The sequence below is a fragment of the Zea mays genome, chromosome 8, assembly GCF_902167145.1.
Source record: "Zea mays cultivar B73 chromosome 8, Zm-B73-REFERENCE-NAM-5.0, whole genome shotgun sequence".
In the NCBI taxonomy this organism is placed as follows: domain Eukaryota; kingdom Viridiplantae; phylum Streptophyta; class Magnoliopsida; order Poales; family Poaceae; genus Zea; species Zea mays.
The window spans coordinates 19,886,597-19,908,091 of NC_050103.1; the positions used below are offsets into that span (position 1 = coordinate 19,886,597).

General features: G+C 41.0%; 1 long non-coding RNA gene across 1 annotated transcript; it reads right to left on the bottom strand.

The window, feature by feature from the left end:
- Positions 1–7,556: 7,556 nt before the first annotated feature.
- Positions 7,557–8,388, bottom strand: LOC103636803 (uncharacterized). The gene is made up of 3 exons (XR_002264515.3): positions 8,287–8,388; positions 7,926–8,207; positions 7,557–7,835 (listed from the first exon to the last, which is right to left on the bottom strand). It is a non-coding gene; the product is annotated as an uncharacterized lncRNA (long non-coding RNA).
- Positions 8,389–21,495: the final 13,107 nt, after the last annotated feature.

The following is a 21,495-nucleotide window of genomic DNA, read 5'->3' on the forward strand; positions in this document are numbered from 1 at the left end:
TATCGAGCTTCCGGCCGAAACGCCGCGAGCCTCGTTCCCTTCAGTACACGGTGGCGGCCATGACAAAACGCGGTTGTCACGGTCTCGCAAGACTCTCGTCCCACTCGGTACAATTACAACGGCTCACGCAAGAGCGGAGGGGTTGTGTGGTTTTTCTAAACTCACTCAACTAACTAGGATTCACTTAAAGCAAGCGCTAATGCAGTCTAACTAACCTAAGCACTTCGCAAAGCACCTATGCTAATCACTGAGTGATTATATTAAGCACTTGGGTGTATGAGCACTTAGAAACGTCTACAATATGCCTTGGTATATTGCTTGGGCTCACACACCTTCAAATGACAGGTTGGGTGAAGTATTTATAGGCCCCAACTCAATTCTAGACGTTGGAGAAAAGTTGTTGCTCTCTGCGGCATACCGGACAATCCCGTGGTGGGCACCGGACAGTCTGGTGCCCCTGTCCGGTGCGCCTAGCCGTTGGATCTGTCAGACGATCGTTGGCGCGGTCAGCGTTTGCACCAGACAGTCCGAGCTCTCCTCCACAGTGCCACCAGGAACTAGCCGTTGGGCTACTGTTCCCTAGCGCATCGGACAGTCAGGTGTGCCACTGGACAGTCCCGTGCCCTCGATCGGACAGTCCGCCAGTGAAAACACTTTTCTTCGTTTCTTAGACTTTACTTGATACTTGTTAATCTTCACTTGTGATTTTCATAATGTTTTCTTTTGAGGTGTTGCTTTCCTCAATGCCTTAGTCCAAGTTCCTTTAGCATCCTGTGAACTACAATCATAAATACTAGCAAACACATTAGTTCATAGGAGTTCACAATCATAAATACTAGCAAACACATTAGTTCATAGGCTATGTTGATCATCAAACACCAAAACCTTTTGAGCCAAATGGCCCGAGGTCCATTTTCCTTACAATCCCCCCTTTTGGTAATTGATGACAACACAATCAAAGCAAACAAATATAACAAACATTTGTATGTAAATATGCAAGCTACTTGCTAGGATGCATGAAAGTCTCCTCAAAGTGATATTATGGACTTAAGTCTCCCCTTAACTCTATAATTCACTTACTTCCTATTTTAGACCAAAGAACCTAAACCACTTGCAAGATCAAAGAATTAAATATTTTAATTTGGTGGTGTTTGGTGTTTGATATATTTTCCATTATTTTGGTCCCTAAAACTTCTCCCCTTCGCATCAACCACCAAAAAGGAAGACATTAAAATCATGTAGGAAGCAAATAAGACTTGCCCTCTTAAAAGATTTATCAAATTAAGCACTAAAAGATTACTCCCCTAAACGAGTGTTCTCCTTTTGAAAGAAAACTTCTCCCCCTTTAGAGTCGAAGAAATACTCCCCTGACAGAGATCCTTTACTTAGGAAAAACATATGAGAAATAGAGGTACAAGGCATGGTTTGATTAGACAAACTTCCCTTATGCATAGGTAACAGATATATTTTGACAACATGTGCATTTAGCAACATGGGAAGTATAAGATATGAAATATGATCTAATCAAATATTGGAGAAGACATGTAAATGATAACAAATGTAGTCTCAAAGATACTAATTGTAGTCTTGTGAGACATAAGAATACTTGTAGATTTGCAGTGGAAGCTTATTGTCTTTCTCCGTGGACTCCTGAAAGTTCCCGATGCCCGGGAACAGGATCTAGATGTCTCCTAGAGGGGGGGGGGTGAATAGGCGAATAATAATTATCACTGTAAAACTTAAAACCTTACTCTACTCAAAGACTGGATCACATCGGAATGAAGGTTGCTTCGAGTAGGTGGCAGCAAAATGAAGTTCCTGTCTCAAAGAGTCCTGCACTTCACAAGTAACTTATACCACATATAAGAGTATATGAAGTGGCAGTGCACACCCTACTAAAGCAAGAGACAAAGAATAGAAATAGAGACAAGACAAGAGACACAACACAAAGCACGCAGGACACAAGGATTTATATCGAGGTTCGGCCAAGCCTGAAATGCTTGTCTAGTCCTCATTGGAGTTAGCCACACCTCGTCTTAGAGTATCTTACTCTATCCTCCGATGTGCTCAAATTTGTCAACGTGATAGATAGAGCCTTCCAATATGTTGATGATTGTTACAATGTTGTCGCGGCTGCTTACAACCTTCTTGATAGCACTCTGGAAGAGTAACAGTGCTCAAGATCTTGATCTTGCTCTCAGCAGCACTTCCCCTCTCTCTAAAGGCTTATAGTTGTGCCTCTACACAACCTAGAGAGAAATACACAAAAGAGGGGGAGCAAAATGATTTGCAATGAGTCTACGAAGTGTTGTTGCACTTGGGAGTCCTCCACAATATGCCTTGGTATGTTCATTGGGCTCCCACACCTCCAAATGGCCGATTGGGGGTATTTATAGCCTCCCCCCACACTTCTAGCCGTCGGACAGAAAGCAGCAGCTTTCTATCAAAGGGCGCACCAGACAGTCCGGTGCACACAGGACAGGGCACTATTCACTGTCCGGTGCCTGCCACGTCAGTCGACCGTTGGGGTCTGTAGCAGTCGACCGTTGGATCCCTTCGACCACTTGGCACACCGGAGAGTCCGGTGGCGCACCGGTCAGTCTAGTGCGACTTGATGACCGTTGACTTGGCTGACGTGGCTGACGCTGACTATGCGGCCGACCGTTGGTCAGGCGCGCGGCTGGCGCACCGGTCAGTCCGGTGATTTATAGCCACAACGCCCCCAACTGCATCCTGAGAGAGGGTTGTTCACCGAGAGCCAGCCTGGGCACCAGACACAGTTCGGTGCACACCGGACAGTCCGGTGCTCCCAGATTGGTGCAACTTCTTTACTCCAATTTGTCTTCTTTTGGGATGATCCCAAGCACTTAGACACACAGTTGGCCACTAAAATAATTGAGTAAGTCTTGGGATCATACCTCTTTACTCTAGGATTTTTGATCTACTTTAGATAGAGCTTCAAAACCATCAAGTCAACTTGACTTGATCTAGATTAATACACATAAGATCCAACACCTTGCAAAGGTCACATAGAACATATCCAAACATAGGAACAACCCAACTAAAGGTCAAAGTAAACTTAGCTCTTTTGGACTGCTTCTAGTTCTAGTTTTGATATTGCTCCTCCTCTTAGTGACCTTGTTCACTTCTCGAACTTGACCTTGAGCCTTATGACTTACACAACTTACTGTAGATGTTACCTCATTGGTTGTAAGTGAAAGTCACCTAGAGGGGGGGGGGTGGATAGGCGGAATCTGAAAATTATAAACTTAAGCACACATTACAAGCCGGGGTTAGCGTTAAAATGAATATTAAGTCCGTGAGAGAGAGAGGAGAAATCAAATCAACCAAGAAATAAAGCGGATGAATACGGTGATTTGTTTTACCGAGGCTCAGTTCTAAAGAACCTAGTCCCCGTTGAGGTGGTCACAAAGACCGGGTCTCTTTCAACCATTTCCCTCTCTCAAACAGTCACTTAGACCGAGTGAGCTTTCTTCCTTAATCTCACAGGTCACTTAGACCCGCAAGGACCACTACACAATTGGTGTCTCTTGCTTTGCTTACAAGCACTTGATAGTAAAAATCAAAGAGAAAAAGAAAGCCAAGCCAAGCAAACAAGAGCAACAAGGAACACACGGGATCTTCGCACAAGTCCTAATGCGCTAGAGTTGATTTGGGGACTTGGAGTGGATCGAACACTTTGATTGTGTCTTTGGAGTAAAGTGTATTGCTCTTGTATTGAAGGAAGAGTGTTGAATGCTTGGATGGTTGGAGTGGTGGTGGTTGAGGGGTATTTATAGCCCTCACCCACCAAAACAATCATTGGGGTAGGCTGCTATCGATGGGCGCACCGGACAGTCCGGTGCGCCACCGGACACTGTCCGGTGCGCCAGCCACGTCACCCAACCGTTAGGGTTCTGGAGTAGACAACCGTTGGAGCTTTGTCTTCATGCGGCACCAGACAGTCCGGTGCCACACCGGACAGGCACGTCCGGTGCCCCTCTGACTTCTGCGCTCTGACTCTGTGCGCACTGTTCACACTGTTCATGGAGTCAGCGGCTTTTGCAGTCGACCGTTGCACCGAAGAGCCGTTGCTCCATTGTCACACCGGACAGTCCGGTGGCACACCGGACAGTCCGATGAATTATAGCGGAGCGCGTCCTCAGAAACCCGAGAGTGGAGAGTTTGAGTTTGTACGACCTTGGTGCACCGGACACTGTCCAGTGGCACACCGGACAGTCCGGTGCGCTAGACCAGGGCACTCTCAAGTTTCTTGCTCCTTTGAATTTGAACCCTATCTTTTATCTTTTATTGGTTTATGTTGAACCTTTATGCACCTGTAGAACATATAATCTAGAGCAAACTAGTTAGTCCAATTATTTGTGTTGGGCAATCAACCACCAAAATTATTTATAGGAAAAAGGTTAACCCTATTTCCCTATCAATCTCCCCCTTTTTGGTGATTGATTCCAACACAAACCAAAGCAAATATATAAGTGCAGAATTGAACTAGTTTGCATAATGTAAGTGCATAGGTTACTTAAAATTAAACCAATTTATAATTTTATTAGATATGCATGGTTGCTTTCTTTTATTTAACATTTTGGACCACGTTTGCACCACTTGTTTTGTTTTTGCAAATTCTTTTGGAAACTCTTTTCAAAGTCTTTTTTTGCAAATAGTCAAAGGCATATGAGTAAGATGGTAAGAAGCATTTTCAAGATTTGAAATTTTCTTCCCCTGTTTCAAATGCTTTTCCTTTGACTAAACAAAAGCTCCCCATGAATGAAATTCTCCTCTTAGTGTTCAAGAGGGTTTTACCAATTTTTGTAAATATCAATTGAACAAGATCAAATACATTTAGATACCAATTTGAGAAATTCTTAAAATTTTTGAAATTGGTGGTGGTGCAGTCCTTTTGCTTTGGGCTAAATATTTTCTCCCCTTTGGCATTAATCGCCAAAAACGGAGACTTTGAGAGCCCTTGTTACTTTCTCCCCCACTGGTATAAGTAAATATGAGTGGAAGATTATACCAATGTGAAAGTGATGTGGAGTGACGGTGAAGGGTAAATGATACCGTTAGAATGGAGTGGAAGCCTTGTCTTCACCGAAGACTCCATTTCCCTTTCAATCCATGACTTAGTATAAGAATAGACTTGAAAACACATTAGTCGTAGCAAATGAAAAAGTTATGATCAAAGATATATAAATGAGCTATGTGTGCAATGTTTCAATCAAAATTCCAAGAATCAAGTATATTTAGCTCATTCCTAAGTTTGCTAAAGGTTTTCTCATCTAATGGCTTGGTAAAGGTATAAGCTAATTGTTCTTTGGTGCTAACATAGGCTATCTCGATATCCCCCCTTTGTTGGTGATCCCTCAAAAAGTGATACCGAATGTATATGTGCTTAGTGTGGCTGTGTTCAACGGGATTTTCCGCCTTGCGGATAGCACTCTTATTGTCACATAGGAGAGGGACTTTGCTCAATTTGTAGCCATAGTCCCTGAGGGTTTGCCTCATCCAAAGTAATTGCGCGCAACAATGGCCTGCGGCAATATACTCAGCTTCGGCGGTAGAAAGAGCTACTGAGTTTTGTTTCTTTGAAGCCCAAGACACCAGGGATCTCCCCAGAAACTGACAAGTCCCTGATGTGCTCTTCCTATCAATTTTACACCCTGCCAAATCGACATCAGAATATCCTATCAAATCAAATGTGGATCCCTTGGGGTACCAAAGCCCAAACTTAGGAGTGTAAACTAAATATCTCATGATTCTTTTCACGACCCTAAGGTGAACTTCCTTAGGATCGGCTTGGAACCTTGCACACATGCATACATAAAGCATAATATCCGGTCGAGATGCACATAAATAGAGTAAAGATCCTATCATCGACCGATATACCTTTTGATCTACGGATTTACCTCCCGTGTCGAGGTCGAGATGCCCATTGGTTCCCATGGGTGTCTTGATGGGTTTGGCATCCTTCATTCCAAACTTGTTGAGTATGTCTTGAATGTACTTGGTTTGGCTGATGAAGGTGCCACCTTGGAGTTGCTTGATTTGAAATCCTAAGAAGTATCTCAACTCCCCCATCATTGACATCTCGAATTTTTGAACCATAATCCTACTAAACTCTTCACAAGTAGATTTGTCAGTAGACCCAAATATAATATCATCAACATAAATTTGACATACAAACAAATCATTTGCAACAGTTTTAGTAAAGAGAGTAGGATCGGCCATGCTGACTTGAAGCCATTAGTGATAAGGAAATCTCGCAGGCATTCATACCATACTCTTGGGGCTTGCTTGAGCCCATAAAGCGCCTTTGAGAGTTTATAGACATGGTTAGGGTACTCACTATCTTCAAAGCCGGGAGGTTGCTCAACATAGACCTCTTCCTTGATTGGTCCATTGAGGAAGGCACTCTTCACGTCCATTTGATAAAGCTTGAAGCCATGGTAAGTAGCATAGGAAAGTAATATACGAATTGACTCAAGCCTAGCTACGAGTGCATAAGTTTCATCGAAATCCAAACCTTCGACTTGTGAATAACCTTTGGCCACAAGTCGGGCTTTGTTTCTTATCACCACACCATGCTCATCTTGTTTGTTGCAAAATACCCACTTGGTACCTACAATATTTTGATTAGGACGTGGAACCAAATGCCATACCTCATTCCTTGTGAAGTTGTTGAGCTCCTCTTGCATTGCCATCACCCAATCCGAATCTCTTAATGCATCCTCTACCCTGTATGGCTCAATAGAGGAGACAAAAGAATAATGCTCACAAAAATGTGTGACTCGAGATCGAGTTACCCCCTTATGAATATCACCAAGAATGGAGTTGACGGGGTGATCTCTTTGAATTGCCTGGTGGACTCTTGGGTGTGGCGGTCTATGACCCTGAATTTTTTGATCATCTTCCTTGTCTTGATCAACTTCATCTCCCCCTTGACCATTGTCCTCCTCTTGAGGTTGCTCATCCTCTTGATCTTCATCTTCCACTACTACAAAACATGTTATATGAGATGGTTAATTTTCAGTTCTTAAGACGCTTATGAAGTGTCCAAATTTGATGGAGTCGTAAAAGATGTCCCACATTTAAGATGTTTATAAACCGTCTTAAAAGATATTATATAAGACAACTTTTAATTTATAACCGTCTGAAAAAGGTATTTGTTTAAGTCATTTTATCTGATAAACCGTCTTGAATTAGGTTTTTGTTTAAGACACTGCTTCTAAAAAACTGTAGAGAATACAAACATTATAAGTCATAAATTATTTATCAAATTGTCTCGAATATCTTACAATAATAGACTATTACAATAGGAAAACCATCTTATTTAGGTGACTAAAAATGGACGTTTTAGAAACCGTCTTATTTAGGAGACTGATATTAGACATTTTGGTGACCGTCTTATTAAGATTTAAATGAAATGACTTACACGGCAGTACATTCTTCAATTTATAATCATTTTTTCAGACACCACGTTATAATAATTTGAAAGAGAAATATACATACACATATATTGAACAACATTATAATTAATATAATATAAATAAGTACCATTCAATATATCATAAATAAGCATTGTCAAACAACGCATACATAAGTGTACTCTAAATCTAAACTAAAATACAACTGTTTGCACTAATGTTAAGCCTAACTTTATATAAATTCAAGTCTCCACACTTTTGCGACCACCAAATATTAATTGAAGTTGGAGGCATCGATGGCGAAGCAATCTTGTTGTCCCCTATGACTTCAATATTAACACCATCCTCTTTGTCATTCTCATCAAGAGAATACTTCAACCTGTTAGCCAGCGCCTGAAATGTGATGTACAGTGAAATATAAACATCCACTAGTATATGAAACATTTGCAAGTTGCAACTGCTCTACCATGAACATTGCATTACCACTTCATGTGTACTCTGAACAGCTCTAATCTCTTGCCAATATTCGTTTGGTGACTTGGAGAGAATGGAGCATTGTTCTTCCTTCTTCCTTTTAAATGATTCCATCCGAGCTATACTGCCAGCTTCATCAATCAGATCAATAGCCTTATCAGGAAGATGCCTGTCAGGGATGTATCTTGCTGACAAGTAAAGTGCTGCATTGATCCCTTCTAAAGTGTATTTGCATTTATGGTAAGTCTCATATTTCTCACGCAGACCAAGTAATATCTTGACAGCGTCCTCCTGTAGGAGTATGTAAAAATTAATGAGAAAACTGACACCAACCCTACAAAGTGGCTTTTGTAAGAGAAATTTGAGCTACCTGGCTAGGCTCATTCACCAATACTGGCTAGAATCTACGAGCCAAAGCCTTATCCATCTCAAAATGCAAACGGTATTCATCTAGAGTTGTCGACGCAATGCACTGTGAGCAAAGACAAAAATAACCACAGGGAATGAAAACAAATCTCAGGCAGCTGGGTGGCTCATGAAACACTTAATATTCTATCACAGATTGGAAAACCTGTTTTACCTCAAGCAGAAGTGGCTTTCATAAAACCAAATCTCATTCAAGCAAAGCATACACTACAGTGTAACAAGAGCAATACAATAGTGGTGGGCATATAATTAATCAATGACCAAAGACAACCAAATTACTGGTACCTAAATCGAAACTTGTTGGTGAAAGAAGAAAGTAAGATAAAATATAAAACTCAAGTGAAAGAAGAAAGTGTACTTGATACCATATGACTGCTTTGTCTCAGCAACAACAGATGATTATAAGAAAATCGTGTGCCAAGTACCATAATATAAACAGAGTGTTATTTGCATAATTGGGGCCAAGAGCTCAACAGAATCTACTATCTTACAAAAGGGTGTTTCCACTGTTCATCTTTGAGAAACAATTGTTGTCTTAATAGTTGGACATGACTAGTGTCAGTTTAGTCTTTGTTACCATCAGTTCTGATGAAAATATACTCACACATCAACGCTACAAGTGTTCCCGACATGTCTTATAAAAAGTTTCTATTTATTGTGACATTGAAACAAAACTGAGTGCAAATAAATAACTAGAAACAGTTGTATCTATGCTACAAATGTAAAAGTTGAAATGCACAAGCACATATTAGTTATGATAAACTTACAGATCAAATCTTTGATATGGTTCCTCAATTTGTCTGGAGTCCAGCAACATAGTTATCTCTGGAGCACTTTCGCCCATCGTAGTCCTTACTCCTTAGGTGGATGAAATGAATTATTTTAGTACTGCACCCATCATAGTTGTCTTCATGCGGCACCAGACAGTCCGGTGCCACACCGGACAAGCACTGTTCACTGCCCGGTGCCCCTCTTACTTCTGTGCTCTGACTGTGCGCGCACTGTTCGCCACTGTTCATGGAGTCAGCGACTTTTGCAGTCGACCGTTGCACCGAAGAGCCGTTGCTCCGTTGTCATACCGGACAGTCCGGTGGCACACCGGACAGACCAATGAATTATAGCGGAGCACGTCCTCAGAAACCCGAGAGTGGAGAGTTTGAGTTTGTACGGCCTTGGTGCACCGGACAGTCCGATGCGCCAGACCAGGGCACTCTCAAGTTTCTTGCTCCTTTGAATTTGAACCTGAAAGTCGCCTAGAGGGGGGGGGTGAATAGGCAAATCTGAAATTTACAACTTTAAAGCTCAACTGCAAGCCGGGGTTAGTGTAAGAAATAAAACCAAGTTCAAAAGTGTAATACCCAATTTGTAAGAGATAATATAAAAGGAAAAAATATATTTCTTTTATTTATATGTGTGTGTTGTGTCTATTTATCATCATATGTGAGCACCATATTTTAAAAAAACAAATAATTAAAAAATATATAAACCAGCCAGCCCAAAGAACCAGCCTAGCCAAAATCACCTTCCGCCCATCTCGATTCCTTCTAGCCGACCTACATATCCTTGGACTACGTGACTTTTTTTTTTCTTTCTTTTTTTTTAATTTTGCCAGGGATTCGTCAGCAAGAAAGCTCCCATCCGCACATCAGTCGCTGGCTCATAGGACATCTGCGTCGGAACGACTTTAACGCAATCTCTAGCATTCGACTCTGCATGGACTCATGCACGCAACGGCCTCCGCCGAATTCCCGCGATTATACCGCCACCCGGTTAACGACCTCAGCACGGACTCATCCCTATAAAATCACGGCATCGCACCATCGTGGCCGGAGCAACGAAAGAGAGAGAAAACAAAGTTCGCTAGGAATTCGTTTGGAGTGCCGCCACAGATCTGCCTGGCGTCGTAGTTGTGAATTTCGGTGCCATCTCTGCTGGTAAGAAGACTCCCTACCTTTTTGCTGCCGCGTATGCTAGGCTGGGGCCAGACGGGGTTGAGTTTTGGGCGCGCTGGTGGGGATTGACTGTGGCCGGCCATGGCCGCCGCCGCGCTGGCACTATGCGCCACCATGCGCTGCTGTCCGTCGCGAGGAAGATGAAGAGTGGGCCGTTGGATTGGATTTGGACAGAGGAGATTAGATCGCGCCAGTTTAGAATGGTGGCCGTTAGATGGGGAATAGGCGACCCAGATTAGAAACCAAGGTTCTGCTCAACCTCAACGTAAGTCGTTGATTGGGAATCCAAGGGCGCGGGTTTGATCTTGGTATGGGGCGCTACGGTCTGTAGATCGTAGATCGTGGGGCTGTGAGAGAATCGCGATTCATTAAATCTGGTCCATTGGATTTAATCCAACGACTGAAATCTAGGGATACCCCTTCGCGGGTCAGAATAGCATAAAAGCCCGTGTAATCGTTAGAAATGAGCCCGACGTCCCGAGTATTGTTGTTTGTGTCTAGGATAACTTACTCGCTAGTCCCTGCTGTTTCCTGTATTAGTGTGCCCCGTCCAGAGATTTATAAAACCCAGTAAAAGTAATTAGAAAATAATTTTTAATATGAAAATAAATGCTAGAACTTGTATAATTCATATAAAATTCATTTTAACTTCAAATTGAACCATTCCAGTTCCTATAATTTTGTTTTAATATTTTCCATCACTCAGTAACACTATTTTAGCATGAAACTCATAATAGAATTTCTCTCTTAATTAATCTTATATCAAACCCATAAAATCTTTGGAAATTCATAACTCCTCCACTTTAACTCCGATTTAACTCGTTCCAGTTGCGTTAGTCTCGTATAAACATTTGCTACACAATAACAATATTGATTATACCATGTCTCATTCTCTTATAGTTAGATCTTTATTTAATTTATGTTGGTTAGTCTTGTTAATATTCTCATCATTATCTACTAGAATATGATCTATGATCAATTTATAACTTAGATTTAAGTTGAGATAATTATTTATATAATAACCTCTTATATGATTTATATTAACCAATTTATAATATAGATTAACATTTTAATCACATAACTCCTCTGTAAAATCATAACTCCTTAACCATAACTCTGATTTTAGTGATTCTCGTTCCCATGATCTCGTAGCGACGTGTAGATTATTATTACGCAACTTATTCTTATGTTTGGTGTGATGTTAATTTTGTATATACCATGTTTGTTTGTATTGCTACGACTAGCGTGAGGTCACGAGGATCTGAAGAATCATCCTGGTAACTGGAATCTCAAGTGCCAGGCAAGTTGTGCCCTTGATCACTTCTTTTACCCACTCATGTTCTAATTAATCATAATGATCTGCATAGGTTTAACTTTGATGGGACCCAATAGGTCACCCTAGTTTGTTTATCCTGAATACCTTGTTTACCCCTGAATCACTTGGGTAGTTCTGCTACTGCTTTATATGGTTTTGGGTTAATATTTCATTATATCTATGTTCCAATTATGTTGTTATTTTATTTATTTCATGACAAGATCATTAAATGTTAATTGGAACATAGAGCTTAACTTGAGAAACACGTGCCACCACAAGGGTTTATGGACGCCCTTGGCTGATTAATTAGGAAAGCTAGTGGAGGACTACCTTACCCGAAAGGGGCAAGGGCAGTAGGGGAGTGGTCAGTGTAGGGAGGCCCTCGGGAGGATTTTGCTGCGATGGCGGTCCTGCAAGGGATTCCCGCATTGGAGCTTCCTATAAACTGTAGCGGGTTTTCTGAAGCTAGTGGAACTTTGTAAAGGCCTCGTAGTGTTACCCTGCCTCGCCTCCTCGGTAGAGGTGTATGGGAAGTCGCGATCCCTTGGCAGATGGGTAACATGACTTGTGGGTAAAGGGTACCACCTCTGCAGAGTGTAAAACTGGTATACTAGCCGAGCTCACGGTCATGAGCAGCTCAGGACTCTCTGATGATTAAATTATGGAACTTAAACTCAATTTGTCATATGCATTGCATCACAGGTGATGTTGTTACTTTTGCTCTACTACTTAATTGGGTTGGTATTTACTTATACTTAGTAATTGCTAATAAAATTTTGACCAACATTAAAAGCAATGCTCAGCTCTAACCATCCTCTTTGGTAAGCCTTACACTTCACGTGAGCTCCCACCTTTGGCGAGTTCATGCACATTATTCCCCACAACTTGTTGAGCGATGAACGTATGTGAGCTCACTCTTGCTGTCTCACACCCCCCCCACAGGTCAAGAGCAGGTACCACAGGATGAGGCGCGTGGAGGATGCTGGGATGAGTTCGTGAGTGGTCTAGGTCGTCGTCTCCCAGTCAACTTTGGGTTGCTGGACCGTTGTCTCCTTATAATGTAATTATTTATTTATTTTGTACAGAACTCCTGTTATGTAGTAAAGATGTGACATTCGATCCTGTGCCATGAATCATCATATGTGTGAGACTTGGTCCCAGCACACCTGGTGATTATGTTCGCGCCCGGGTTTTGGACCCCTAAAATCCGGGTGTGACAGAAGTGGTATCAGAGGAATGTTGACTGTAGGACGAAACCTAGATAGAACCGGACAACCATTCTTTACTTACCCTTGCTACTCGGATTCTTTTCTAAACTTTTCTTAATCTTTTCTCATCTATTTCCGCTTTACTCTGATTATTCTTACCTTTTCATTCTAAAGACAAATGTGGATTTCACCCTTTGAAATCCTGTGCCTAGAGTGAATTTAGGAATAGGAGACCTACTCTTAGGAACAAAAGCAAAACTATTTTTATAGGTATTTGTATGCTTGAATGTTTGTTCTTATGATACTTGTTTGATTTGGATCTTTGATTGAGTGTGATTAGTTGTGGAGTAATGTCCACAATCACATCTGCATATACATATAGAAAAAAAACGGTTATAAAAATATCTAAATGAACTAGGTTATCCCTCATCAAAGAATCTAGCCTAGCAAAAACCATCTTATCTTGAAAAAGTCATCCTACACTCATAGATCCATCTTATCCTAAAAAAAAATAGATTCTCATCCTATCTTGAAAAGATTTATCTTATCCTAATAGATCTATCTGACCTCAAAAGATTCTACCTTATCCTTATGGATTCATCTTACCCCAATAAGCATATTTATCCCACGCTAGTGTAACAACCATGATCTAGCCTAAAATAAATAAGATCTTATCTAGTCAAACTAGTCACACCAATCTAACCTAGATCTGATCTAATCTAAAGTGACTTATCAAACATGATAGATAATACTGATGAAATAGATTAGACTCTACTCCTATAGAACGAGTCTTAACTTAGTTCACCCTGCACTAAATTAAGAATGACAGATCGACTTGGCCATATGCAACTACCTTAACCATCCAATAGTTGCATAACCCCACAATTTTAACCTAGCAAGAGATTCTAACCTACCTACACCATACAATCCATCCTACTCACATATGTCCTAGCCATATGTCCTTAACTCGGATGACAACTCCAAGAAATAAAGGCCAAATAAGACCAACCATGTCAAAGAAGGATAAGCATCAACACAAGACTTCAAAGATCAAGTTGAATCGCCAGCGGAATCAAGATCCATAGTTAAGGATGAAGTCTTTCCTTATTATACTCTTCCTTGCCACAACCTATTATCTATACTTGCCATAATCGTACCTCATCTGACCTAATAGATGGCTAGATGTATATGTCTATATTTTCCAAATCATCTACTAGCTACTATAAAAAAAACATGAAACAAAACTTTTGATTCCTAAACCAAACTGGTTGCATCCCTTTTCTTCAAATCTCGAGGACGAGATTATTTTTAAGGGGGGTAGGATTTGTAATACCCAATTTGTAAGAGATAATATAAAAGGAAAAAATATATTTCTTTTATTTATATGTGTGTGTTGTGTCTATTTATCATCATATGTGAGCACCATATTTTAAAAAAACAAATAATTAAAAAATATATAAACCAGCCAGCCCAAAGAACCAGCCTAGCCAAAATCACCTTCCGCCCATCTCGATTCCTTCTAGCCGACCTACATATCCTTGGACTACGTGACTTTTTTTTCTTTCTTTTTTTTTTAATTTTGCCAGGGATTCGTCAGCAAGAAAGCTCCCATCCGCACATCAGTCGCTGGCTCATAGGACATCTGCGTCGGAACGACTTTAACGCAATCTCTAGCATTCGACTCTGCATGGACTCATGCACGCAACGGCCTCCGCCGAATTCCCGCGATTATACCGCCACCCGGTTAACGACCTCAGCACGGACTCATCCCTATAAAATCACGGCATCGCACCATCGTGGCCGGAGCAACGAAAGAGAGAGAAAACAAAGTTCGCTAGGAATTCGTTTGGAGTGCCGCCACAGATCTGCCTGGCGTCGTAGTTGTGAATTTCGGTGCCATCTCTGCTGGTAAGAAGACTCCCTACCTTTTTGCTGCCGCGTATGCTAGGCTGGGGCCAGACGGGGTTGAGTTTTGGGCGCGCTGGTGGGGATTGACTGTGGCCGGCCATGGCCGCCGCCGCGCTGGCACTATGCGCCACCATGCGCTGCTGTCCGTCGCGAGGAAGATGAAGAGTGGGCCGTTGGATTGGATTTGGACAGAGGAGATTAGATCGCGCCAGTTTAGAATGGTGGCCGTTAGATGGGGAATAGGCGACCCAGATTAGAAACCAAGGTTCTGCTCAACCTCAACGTAAGTCGTTGATTGGGAATCCAAGGGCGCGGGTTTGATCTTGGTATGGGGCGCTACGGTCTGTAGATCGTAGATCGTGGGGCTGTGAGAGAATCGCGATTCATTAAATCTGGTCCATTGGATTTAATCCAACGACTGAAATCTAGGGATACCCCTTCGCGGGTCAGAATAGCATAAAAGCCCGTGTAATCGTTAGAAATGAGCCCGACGTCCCGAGTATTGTTGTTTGTGTCTAGGATAACTTACTCGCTAGTCCCTGCTGTTTCCTGTATTAGTGTGCCCCGTCCAGAGATTTATAAAACCCAGTAAAAGTAATTAGAAAATAATTTTTAATATGAAAATAAATGCTAGAACTTGTATAATTCATATAAAATTCATTTTAACTTCAAATTGAACCATTCCAGTTCCTATAATTTTGTTTTAATATTTTCCATCACTCAGTAACACTATTTTAGCATGAAACTCATAATAGAATTTCTCTCTTAATTAATCTTATATCAAACCCATAAAATCTTTGGAAATTCATAACTCCTCCACTTTAACTCCGATTTAACTCGTTCCAGTTGCGTTAGTCTCGTATAAACATTTGCTACACAATAACAATATTGATTATACCATGTCTCATTCTCTTATAGTTAGATCTTTATTTAATTTATGTTGGTTAGTCTTGTTAATATTCTCATCATTATCTACTAGAATATGATCTATGATCAATTTATAACTTAGATTTAAGTTGAGATAATTATTTATATAATAACCTCTTATATGATTTATATTAACCAATTTATAATATAGATTAACATTTTAATCACATAACTCCTCTGTAAAATCATAACTCCTTAACCATAACTCTGATTTTAGTGATTCTCGTTCCCATGATCTCGTAGCGACGTGTAGATTATTATTACGCAACTTATTCTTATGTTTGGTGTGATGTTAATTTTGTATATACCATGTTTGTTTGTATTGCTACGACTAGCGTGAGGTCACGAGGATCTGAAGAATCATCCTGGTAACTGGAATCTCAAGTGCCAGGCAAGTTGTGCCCTTGATCACTTCTTTTACCCACTCATGTTCTAATTAATCATAATGATCTGCATAGGTTTAACTTTGATGGGACCCAATAGGTCACCCTAGTTTGTTTATCCTGAATACCTTGTTTACCCCTGAATCACTTGGGTAGTTCTGCTACTGCTTTATATGGTTTTGGGTTAATATTTCATTATATCTATGTTCCAATTATGTTGTTATTTTATTTATTTCATGACAAGATCATTAAATGTTAATTGGAACATAGAGCTTAACTTGAGAAACACGTGCCACCACAAGGGTTTATGGACGCCCTTGGCTGATTAATTAGGAAAGCTAGTGGAGGACTACCTTACCCGAAAGGGGCAAGGGCAGTAGGGGAGTGGTCAGTGTAGGGAGGCCCTCGGGAGGATTTTGCTGCGATGGCGGTCCTGCAAGGGATTCCCGCATTGGAGCTTCCTATAAACTGTAGCGGGTTTTCTGAAGCTAGTGGAACTTTGTAAAGGCCTCGTAGTGTTACCCTGCCTCGCCTCCTCGGTAGAGGTGTATGGGAAGTCGCGATCCCTTGGCAGATGGGTAACATGACTTGTGGGTAAAGGGTACCACCTCTGCAGAGTGTAAAACTGGTATACTAGCCGAGCTCACGGTCATGAGCAGCTCAGGACTCTCTGATGATTAAATTATGGAACTTAAACTCAATTTGTCATATGCATTGCATCACAGGTGATGTTGTTACTTTTGCTCTACTACTTAATTGGGTTGGTATTTACTTATACTTAGTAATTGCTAATAAAATTTTGACCAACATTAAAAGCAATGCTCAGCTCTAACCATCCTCTTTGGTAAGCCTTACACTTCACGTGAGCTCCCACCTTTGGCGAGTTCATGCACATTATTCCCCACAACTTGTTGAGCGATGAACGTATGTGAGCTCACTCTTGCTGTCTCACACCCCCCCCCACAGGTCAAGAGCAGGTACCACAGGATGAGGCGCGTGGAGGATGCTGGGATGAGTTCGTGAGTGGTCTAGGTCGTCGTCTCCCAGTCAACTTTGGGTTGCTGGACCGTTGTCTCCTTATAATGTAATTATTTATTTATTTTGTACAGAACTCCTGTTATGTAGTAAAGATGTGACATTCGATCCTGTGCCATGAATCATCATATGTGTGAGACTTGGTCCCAGCACACCTGGTGATTATGTTCGCGCCCGGGTTTTGGACCCCTAAAATCCGGGTGTGACAGAAGTGGTATCAGAGGAATGTTGACTGTAGGACGAAACCTAGATAGAACCGGACAACCATTCTTTACTTACCCTTGCTACTCGGATTCTTTTCTAAACTTTTCTTAATCTTTTCTCATCTATTTCCGCTTTACTCTGATTATTCTTACCTTTTCATTCTAAAGACAAATGTGGATTTCACCCTTTGAAATCCTGTGCCTAGAGTGAATTTAGGAATAGGAGACCTACTCTTAGGAACAAAAGCAAAACTATTTTTATAGGTATTTGTATGCTTGAATGTTTGTTCTTATGATACTTGTTTGATTTGGATCTTTGATTGAGTGTGATTAGTTGTGGAGTAATGTCCACAATCACATCTGCATATACATATAGAAAAAAAAACGGTTATAAAAATATCTAAATGAACTAGGTTATCCCTCATCAAAGAATCTAGCCTAGCAAAAACCATCTTATCTTGAAAAAGTCATCCTACACTCATAGATCCATCTTATCCTAAAAAAAAATAGATTCTCATCCTATCTTGAAAAGATTTATCTTATCCTAATAGATCTATCTGACCTCAAAAGATTCTACCTTATCCTTATGGATTCATCTTACCCCAATAAGCATATTTATCCCACGCTAGTGTAACAACCATGATCTAGCCTAAAATAAATAAGATCTTATCTAGTCAAACTAGTCACACCAATCTAACCTAGATCTGATCTAATCTAAAGTGACTTATCAAACATGATAGATAATACTGATGAAATAGATTAGACTCTACTCCTATAGAACGAGTCTTAACTTAGTTCACCCTGCACTAAATTAAGAATGACAGATCGACTTGGCCATATGCAACTACCTTAACCATCCAATAGTTGCATAACCCCACAATTTTAACCTAGCAAGAGATTCTAACCTACCTACACCATACAATCCATCCTACTCACATATGTCCTAGCCATATGTCCTTAACTCGGATGACAACTCCAAGAAATAAAGGCCAAATAAGACCAACCATGTCAAAGAAGGATAAGCATCAACACAAGACTTCAAAGATCAAGTTGAATCGCCAGCGGAATCAAGATCCATAGTTAAGGATGAAGTCTTTCCTTATTATACTCTTCCTTGCCACAACCTATTATCTATACTTGCCATAATCGTACCTCATCTGACCTAATAGATGGCTAGATGTATATGTCTATATTTTCCAAATCATCTACTAGCTACTATAAAAAAAACATGAAACAAAACTTTTGATTCCTAAACCAAACTGGTTGCATCCCTTTTCTTCAAATCTCGAGGACGAGATTATTTTTAAGGGGGGTAGGATTTGTAATACCCAATTTGTAAGAGATAATATAAAAGGAAAAAATATATTTCTTTTATTTATATGTGTGTGTTGTGTCTATTTATCATCATATGTGAGCACCATATTTTAAAAAAACAAATAATTAAAAAATATATAAACCAGCCAGCCCAAAGAACCAGCCTAGCCAAAATCACCTTCCGCCCATCTCGATTCCTTCTAGCCGACCTACATATCCTTGGACTACGTGACTTTTTTTTTCTTTCTTTTTTTTTTAATTTTGCCAGGGATTCGTCAGCAAGAAAGCTCCCATCCGCACATCAGTCGCTGGCTCATAGGACATCTGCGTCGGAACGACTTTAACGCAATCTCTAGCATTCGACTCTGCATGGACTCATGCACGCAACGGCCTCCGCCGAATTCCCGCGATTATACCGCCACCCGGTTAACGACCTCAGCACGGACTCATCCCTATAAAATCACGGCATCGCACCATCGTGGCCGGAGCAACGAAAGAGAGAGAAAACAAAGTTCGCTAGGAATTCGTTTGGAGTGCCGCCACAGATCTGCCTGGCGTCGTAGTTGTGAATTTCGGTGCCATCTCTGCTGGTAAGAAGACTCCCTACCTTTTTGCTGCCGCGTATGCTAGGCTGGGGCCAGACGGGGTTGAGTTTTGGGCGCGCTGGTGGGGATTGACTGTGGCCGGCCATGGCCGCCGCCGCGCTGGCACTATGCGCCACCATGCGCTGCTGTCCGTCGCGAGGAAGATGAAGAGTGGGCCGTTGGATTGGATTTGGACAGAGGAGATTAGATCGCGCCAGTTTAGAATGGTGGCCGTTAGATGGGGAATAGGCGACCCAGATTAGAAACCAAGGTTCTGCTCAACCTCAACGTAAGTCGTTGATTGGGAATCCAAGGGCGCGGGTTTGATCTTGGTATGGGGCGCTACGGTCTGTAGATCGTAGATCGTGGGGCTGTGAGAGAATCGCGATTCATTAAATCTGGTCCATTGGATTTAATCCAACGACTGAAATCTAGGGATACCCCTTCGCGGGTCAGAATAGCATAAAAGCCCGTGTAATCGTTAGAAATGAGCCCGACGTCCCGAGTATTGTTGTTTGTGTCTAGGATAACTTACTCGCTAGTCCCTGCTGTTTCCTGTATTAGTGTGCCCCGTCCAGAGATTTATAAAACCCAGTAAAAGTAATTAGAAAATAATTTTTAATATGAAAATAAATGCTAGAACTTGTATAATTCATATAAAATTCATTTTAACTTCAAATTGAACCATTCCAGTTCCTATAATTTTGTTTTAATATTTTCCATCACTCAGTAACACTATTTTAGCATGAAACTCATAATAGAATTTCTCTCTTAATTAATCTTATATCAAACCCATAAAATCTTTGGAAATTCATAACTCCTCCACTTTAACTCCGATTTAACTCGTTCCAGTTGCGTTAGTCTCGTATAAACATTTGCTACACAATAACAATATTGATTATACCATGTCTCATTCTCTTATAGTTAGATCTTTATTTAATTTATGTTGGTTAGTCTTGTTAATATTCTCATCATTATCTACTAGAATATGATCTATGATCAATTTATAACTTAGATTTAAGTTGAGATAATTATTTATATAATAACCTCTTATATGATTTATATTAACCAATTTATAATATAGATTAACATTTTAATCACATAACTCCTCTGTAAAATCATAACTCCTTAACCATAACTCTGATTTTAGTGATTCTCGTTCCCATGATCTCGTAGCGACGTGTAGATTATTATTACGCAACTTATTCTTATGTTTGGTGTGATGTTAATTTTGTATATACCATGTTTGTTTGTATTGCTACGACTAGCGTGAGGTCACGAGGATCTGAAGAATCATCCTGGTAACTGGAATCTCAAGTGCCAGGCAAGTTGTGCCCTTGATCACTTCTTTTACCCACTCATGTTCTAATTAATCATAATGATCTGCATAGGTTTAACTTTGATGGGACCCAATAGGTCACCCTAGTTTGTTTATCCTGAATACCTTGTTTACCCCTGAATCACTTGGGTAGTTCTGCTACTGCTTTATATGGTTTTGGGTTAATATTTCATTATATCTATGTTCCAATTATGTTGTTATTTTATTTATTTCATGACAAGATCATTAAATGTTAATTGGAACATAGAGCTTAACTTGAGAAACACGTGCCACCACAAGGGTTTATGGACGCCCTTGGCTGATTAATTAGGAAAGCTAGTGGAGGACTACCTTACCCGAAAGGGGCAAGGGCAGTAGGGGAGTGGTCAGTGTAGGGAGGCCCTCGGGAGGATTTTGCTGCGATGGCGGTCCTGCAAGGGATTCCCGCATTGGAGCTTCCTATAAACTGTAGCGGGTTTTCTGAAGCTAGTGGAACTTTGTAAAGGCCTCGTAGTGTTACCCTGCCTCGCCTCCTCGGTAGAGGTGTATGGGAAGTCGCGATCCCTTGGCAGATGGGTAACATGACTTGTGGGTAAAGGGTACCACCTCTGCAGAGTGTAAAACTGGTATACTAGCCGAGCTCACGGTCATGAGCAGCTCAGGACTCTCTGATGATTAAATTATGGAACTTAAACTCAATTTGTCATATGCATTGCATCACAGGTGATGTTGTTACTTTTGCTCTACTACTTAATTGGGTTGGTATTTACTTATACTTAGTAATTGCTAATAAAATTTTGACCAACATTAAAAGCAATGCTCAGCTCTAACCATCCTCTTTGGTAAGCCTTACACTTCACGTGAGCTCCCACCTTTGGCGAGTTCATGCACATTATTCCCCACAACTTGTTGAGCGATGAACGTATGTGAGCTCACTCTTGCTGTCTCACACCCCCCCACAGGTCAAGAGCAGGTACCACAGGATGAGGCGCGTGGAGGATGCTGG